This window comes from Lactuca serriola, chromosome 5, assembly GCF_051521515.1.
Source record: "Lactuca serriola cultivar US96UC23 chromosome 5, Lser_US96UC23_V15, whole genome shotgun sequence".
NCBI lineage: Eukaryota > Viridiplantae > Streptophyta > Magnoliopsida > Asterales > Asteraceae > Lactuca > Lactuca serriola.
In genome coordinates, this window is record NC_136412.1 from 341121168 (window position 1) to 341128739 (window position 7572).

Sequence of the window (7572 nt, forward strand, 5' to 3'; positions counted from 1 at the left end):
TTAAATTCCTCTTATTATAAAGATTTATAGTGTTCGGTTTATCATAACTTCTTCATGCGAAGTCAGATTCAGACGTTCTCTATATCTTTGGAATCGTATGGACATATTCTTTGATTTATACTATAAAGTGTGTATGAAAGTTCATATTTATATTAGAATTATCATGAAATACATATTAAGTTTATCACATTACTAGTTTAACAAAATCACATTACATGATTGGTATAATCACATGTGATTTTTATTGACCTATTTTGACTAGTGTTACAGGGGGATTAGGATAGTTTAGAGAGAGAGAGAGCAGAGAGATAAAGTAAAAATGGGAGGTGTGAAAAATGGAGGCTGCCTCGCAACCTATTTATAGGTCGGACCTACTAAGTACGCAGCGCATTCCTGCGAGGGTACGTAGGGCGCTCATCGTACGCAGGATGTTCCTATTCTACGCAACGCGTTCGTACGAAACGTGTCCGAAGCTCCTTGGTGCTACGTGGTCCATCTGAAGCCTAGTGTGGTGAGAACGCGCAACGTTCAATCCTCGTATGCATGGCGTTTGCGAGCATGAGGCGCTCCTTGGCTACGCTGGGCGTAGCCTTCAGACCCAACACACATTTTTCCCTCTCGACTTCTAAAATTCGTAACTTTCGCATACGAGCTCCATTTTCGATGTTCTTTATATCCACACGTAGGCAGGATCGTACTCTACAACTTTCATTTAGACGTCGTCAACTAATTTTGACTTTATTTTTTAAGTTATATTTTCAACAGGCCGGGGCAGGAATAGCCCGGTAAAAATTCATAACTTCTTCATTCGGCATCCGTTTTCGTCTGTCTTTTTATCGTTACGCTACTATTAACGAGATATTCGATTCTCGTTTAGGTTGTGTCAGCCAAAAATGGGTCGATCTAACATTCAAACTCCGGGCTGCATACTACTAAATTGAAACTTAGAAAAATTATAACTTCCTCATACGAAGTCAGATTTGGGCGTTCTTTTTATGCATGCTCTCGGTTTAACGTATTCTACGAATTTCGTTTAGATCGCTAAGGCTAAAAAGCACTCTATCGTGAATTCACTATTTACGTCACGCAGTGTCGTACTGGTTTTGCCGCGAAACTTCGACGAGCCATAATTTTTTCGTTATAACTCGGATTTCGGTGTTCTTTATGTGTACGAAACCCTTGTGAAATATGCTACAACTTTTATTAAGATTATTCATTCTAAACAATCTTCTATCAAAAAGCCGTTTTCGACACTTATTGTCTCTAAATTAACTAGCTCGAATCTACGGACGTTACATGTTTATATGTTTATGTTATATTATTATTTATGTGTATTCGTTGATATGTTTATATGTATACCAAGTTGCTCAATGCCAAGCGGGGCCCGATGCTGAACTCTGTCCGATGCCGGTTGGGGCCCGATGATGGACATTGTCCGATGTCAGCCGAGGCTCATGATATGTTATGATGTGATTATGTGTATAGTATGTGGTAGTTTGGGGAGATTCACTAAGCTTCGTGCTTACAGTTTTCAGTTTTGGTTTCAGGTACTTCCAGTAGCAAAGGAAAGAGCTCGGGATGACTGCATTACACACAACATGATGTTTAGCCTGGATGTTTTACTCTGATATATTGACATGTGTTTTGATATGATTGTAACGTCGCGATTTTTACCATAATTTTTTTTTTCTTTTTAAAACATTTATTTAACAGAATACGTTAGCGGAAGACTTAGTTTTTTTTCAAAACATTTTTGAAACCACAACGTTACTTCAAAAATTCAATCATAATTCCAAACCATTTAAAATGTAAGCAATGGTACTTTAAACTAAATAATAAATAATGTGTCCAAGAGTGGTATTGTTAATATAAATCTACTACCCATAAGAACCCCTCTCACCAAGGCCAATCTTCTAAACTGCCTGCACCAATCAAAAGGCACAAAAGAGAAAAGATACAAGTGTCAGCCCCTGTTGAGTGAGTTCAAAAAGTTGCACATAAAACATACAAGCCCCAAATGAGTCAATCATTCATTTTATGATGAAGCATAAAAATGATAGACAAATACCACTTAGAAAATGACCAGATATCATAATTATTCGATCACATATTCAACCGCATACATGCATATATGTTTAACCACAATTCTACCACATAACATATATGATCAACCAAATACCACATAAGCAACCGCATAGCATATAATTAATCACATTTCATATATAAGCAACCGTTAAATGTTCAACCTTTTATTAATAACCAACCTTTGTTATATATTCAACCTTTTAATATGCAACCAACCTTTTGTTACATGTTCAACCTTTTATTAATAACCAAGCTTTGTTATATATTCAACCTTTTAATATGCAACCAACCGTTTGTTACATGTTCAACCTTTTATTATATATATCCAACCGATTGATAGAAAAGTGTCTCTTTGTGCTACCTAACCCAAGAGAAACACCCCGTTCACTACTTGTGTGCACAGCCAGCCGAATGTTCTAAGTGGCTTATGACTTACACCCAAAACACCACCCCATGACTTCACTTTCGCTACTTCGACTTTGCAAAGTACAAGTACCTCGCGGTGTCGTTCAGGATCAGTACAAACGGTGCCAATTCCAACGATACACCTCCCGATTCCCACGTGATGTTTACGCTGGCTGCGAACGAGGGACCAACATCACTCCAGCCCACGAACACCGAAGTGCCCGCAAACCATGTGTCACACGGTCATCTAGAAAGACGGACAACTAATCACCGTTGTGGCTATAGATCTTCCTATAGGTACTCTTTCAACCTAGCAGGCACCCTCAATGATCTGAATAAGGTTTTAGGCAAAGATTATGAACACCCAAACCCTCTACGCATAACCCCGCAATGTAATTTATACATTAAGCAAGTCATGTAATTCATATCATATGAATGTGTATTAAACATGTAATGTATTCATAACCAGCACATCAAAACATAACCATACATCATATTTCAAGCAACTTAAGCTAGCATGTTATATACATCAAGTTCATTAAAATGCAAGCAACATAGCAATTAAGTCATATCATGGCATTAGCACAAAACATATATTAGCTTCACAAATATCATATCATCATCAAGCACAAGTAATGACATGGTTATCCTAAAGTGAATCAAATCACCATCTACGGATTGCACGTTTCAATAATGCAACCTTAGTGAGTTAAAACTATCAACTCACCTTGATTTTCCGTAATACCGTCTCTCTAAGATATCAACTTGTAACTCCTTTAATCAGCAAACACCTAAACAATTATTACAATCATCTTTAGTTTAGATTATATTATTTCATAATATTTCACATCTCAATGGTTATGGAAATTGTTAGCTTATATTATATTATGTGTTATTCTTGGATTAATTTGTCATTTTTATTAAATACCATGGTGTAACATTACAGATTCTTATGACATCAAATCTCCATAATAGAATATAAAAGAATGCTAAAGCTAAACCCGTATCATCAAATTTGTATATTAACTATATTAAAATAACTAAAAATTCTAATTTACGTATGTTGTTTTATTTTCGTCATATTTAATCTATCCATGAATATTTCTATTTAGTCAAGACTTAAAGCAAGGATGTTGGATAAATAAACATGGTTAATCACGAGTAGTCTGTTTTATAAAACTATAAGGCCTACTCAAATTAAGCATATAGTTTAAGTTATTTTATTATGAGTGCTTATTATGAATCCATATACCGTAATAAAATTCTCATGCTGCCATATACTGTGATTTATAATCCATGCTTCAGTTTTTGATTAAATATTCCTAAATATTAAGGTCATTACGTTGAGAGTTTGTCCACTTATATTTATTACCTCATCTCTAAAGACTTCATTAGGCGATAACCGTAAGGTTGGAGGGAGTGGCCTCGCCACCCCTCTCGCCAAGTACTCGTTTGCCTCGCTATAGACCACTCATTACCTCTCGTTAGGATGCACGCCAAGAAACAGTCGCTGCCGGCATAGCGAGAAAAAGAAAAGATATTAAATTGAGTAAGGAAAGAGGGCTTTTGATTAAATGTGATTGGCTGATTTTTTTTTTTCTGAGAATAATCTCCTGCTTTATGCAATGCATGGCCATCAATTTGTGAAAAACATTATTATATTTATTTTGTTTTGAATAAAGAGTTCCAATAAATTATATTTATTTAAATAAGAACTATCAATACATTAGTTTGTTAATTACCTTTTAGAAGCACTTAAACAATAACAAACATAATTTATTTAAGTTTGAGTTTTAAAAAAATATATAATTTATTTAATATGAAATATGTATTTTAAAAAATATATTTTATTAAAGTTTGAAAAATGAAAAAAAAAAAAAAAAATCAATTGGTGTTAAGAATGCTACCACTCCTTAAAAAAAAATTGATATGACACTGTGCTAGGAGTGTTACCACTCCTTTCGGCCTAAGAATTAAACCATAACTTTCTTTGATCTAATAAGCATCAATGCTCACTAACAGGTTTATTTCAATAACATGAGATCCGTATCTATTAGTTAATGTAGTGTATCGACCGGATAGTACCAATTTATGAATCTCAGTTAGCATATTTTTTATATTGATATTTAGGTGGACAAAACCATAAATATGCATCTCTAAATTTATAAGACTCTTAATTCAAACTCAAAAACTTACTGTGAATCGATCAATGACAGAAAACACTTCAATCGCCACTCTCGCGCTGCCTAACGATGTTTCTGCCAGAATCCTAGGTTCGTCGTAACTTCGTCGGGAAGCTCTACAGCCAAAGTTATTCTTTCTCTCGGTCACACTTTCTCCCACTTAACGATTGCAGCAACCCCTCAATTAGGGCATCAATTTTAGTAGGTGTGTCACCGGTAGATCGATCGCACGAAACGGAAATAAAGGAAACGAATAAATCAGCGAGTTACTCTCATATTTGAAGTGGAACGAAAGATGCGTCGGTTTACATTCATGTTGGGATATCAATGTACAAGTTACAGATCTAGTCCCTAGAATTTGGTCAACGTTCCCTAACAGACCCTGTACCCTTTTCTTTAACGGTTTTAGCTTCTAAACTTTCTAAAACGCACGCCTATGCTTCACAAAGTTTCCTTTGTTTCATTTTAATTAGTTTGCTCATATTTTTGTTTTCTTTTTGACGTTTAACACCTTAGAATTATTTATATCTTTAATTGATTAAATTTAAACTAGATATTCCTACAAACTAAATAGTTAAATTATTCCATTCTTAAAAATTGATCAATTCTTCTAGATATTAATATATATTTTTTAATCTATTTCAATTGATACGCTTAGAATCGAAATAACTTTACAACCACTGTTATCCGTGTAACAAAGTTTAACATCGTTATCAGAAAGATTTTTGGGTCGTTACAATGATGTTTTGAGATACTATGACTTATATTTTTATAAGATGGTTTTGATAACTATGGTTTTATTTATGATTTAAAAATGAAATTTTTGGTTTTGAATTTTGGGATGTTTCACCCTGAGCAACAGTTCGCATTTGAGACCCTTCGGCAGAGACTTTACGAGGCCCCAGTTTTGACCCTCCCGGAGGGAATTAAGGATTTTGTGGTTTTCTGTGATGCATCCATCACCAGCTTGGGAGCAGTCCTCATGCAGAGAGGACGGGTGGTAGCTTATGCTTCGCGACAGCTGAAGTTGCATGAGACGAGATATCCCACACATGATCTTGATTTGGGGGCGGTGATTTTCGCCCTTAAGATTTGGATACATTACCTTTATGGGATCTGTTGTACTATCTACACTGACCATAAGAGTTTGAGACATATTATAGATCAGCCTAACCTGAACATGAGGTAGCGCAAGTGGCTAGACGCAGTCAAGGATTATGACTGCGAGATCCTTTACCATCCAGGTAAAGAGAATGTGGCGGTGGATGCCCTGAGTCGCAAGTCGGCTGGATATTCTGTTCCGATGACATGTATGAGGATATATGTGGATTCTCCACCTGTAGGTTTTGATTAGGGAGGCTCAGGCTAAGGGCGTTCGATAGGAGAATTGTAAGATTGATTAGGGAGGCTTAGGCTAAGGCTCATGCTAGGGGTGAGATTACCATATTTGTTCTGGATAGTCGTGGTTTGTTGACCCGTTGCGGTCGAGTATGGGTTCTTGTGTCTGGTGGGGTCAGACAGATCGTATTGGAGGCTCATAAGTCTCACTTTTCTATTCACCTAGGGGTCACCAAGATGTATCGGGATATGAGATTGAGTTAGTGGTGGCCGTGCATGAAGAGAGATATAGCTTTGTACGTCGAGAGATGCTTAGCGTGCATGATGGTCAAGGTCGAGCATCAGAGGACGCATAGCAAGCTGCCGCCTCTGGAGGTTACCATGTGGAAATGGGAGCAGATATCGATGGACTTTATCACCAAGTTGCGGAAGACGACAAAGGGTTTTGATGCTATTTGGGTCAACGTGGACCGATTGACCAAGAGTACCCACTTACTGGCAATTCAGGAGAGCTCGTCGGCCGAGAAGTTGGTGTTGGGTTTTGAGCATACATCATTCATATGGTGTACATGCAACCCTAATTGCTTTGGATCTAGGTTTTTCTAATTTAAACATACAACTATGAATACCAAAGCAATAACCCTATGCTTAGCATACATATATCGAAAATCACATATGATTAGGGTTAGAATCTTTACCTCTCTTGTTATGTAGCAATAACAAGTTTAATCCTTCTTGATCTTGACTTCTGAAAGCCTAGTGCCCCAAGTGTTGCACCTCTAATGGAGTCACAAACACTCAATGCAAGAAGATGACTTAGGAGAGAGGTGAAATCGGCCATGGAAACTCAAAGAAGACATAAAGCCCAATTCCATATCCGAAGGGGTTTATTTATAGTTGAGGCTATTAGGGTTTTATGGTGGAAACCCTAATTTCCTTGCTTAGGCCTTAAGCAATCCATGGAGCCCTTCTAGAAGGTCCCCTTGGACGAAATCTTTATGGGCTTCCATAGATTTCGTCCAATCCCTTCTATTAGGAATTCATAGCCCAACTAGCAACTATTAAATAATTGCAATATTAGTCCCCTTTATTTAATCAGTTTTTTTTATCACCAAATTAATTTCAAATTAATTTCTGATCAATACTAATTAAATAATATGATTTCCAAATAATATATTAATCTTGTAATATATTAATAAAACCATTTTAGTACTAATTTATTATTCATATAATAAATTCTACTTTTTTCCTCTTGTTGTCCTATCAAGTTGCATGAGTTAAGGCAACCCAAAAGGACCATGCTCGTAATCAAATCAAATACATACCAAAATATTTATGGGCTTAGACACCTAATCCAACAGTCTCCCACTTGGATAAGTCTAATAACTATTATTGCGTACGACTTCAGAATTTGATTAGCGACTGTAGCTTTCAAAACCCGTTGTCGAACTCTGATCTTATCAGCAACGCGTCCTTTAGATAAGGGATTATATATTCCTCCATTCTCAAGATATCGTATAGACATGAGACATGGATTATAATCATTCTCTCTGTCTATGTG

At 36.3% G+C, this 7572-nt stretch overlaps 1 long non-coding RNA gene across 2 annotated transcripts; it reads right to left on the reverse strand.

Moving 5' to 3' along the window:
• Positions 1-1821: 1821 nt before the first annotated feature.
• On the reverse strand, positions 1822-4939 carry LOC145052047 (uncharacterized). 2 transcript variants are annotated; one of them, XR_013683946.1, is made up of 4 exons: positions 4687-4939; positions 3863-4000; positions 3218-3281; positions 1822-1922 (listed from the first exon to the last, which is right to left on the reverse strand). It is a non-coding gene; the product is annotated as an uncharacterized LOC145052047 (long non-coding RNA). The 2 variants fall into 2 exon arrangements; XR_013683947.1 differs by lacking the exon at positions 3863-4000.
• Positions 4940-7572: the final 2633 nt, after the last annotated feature.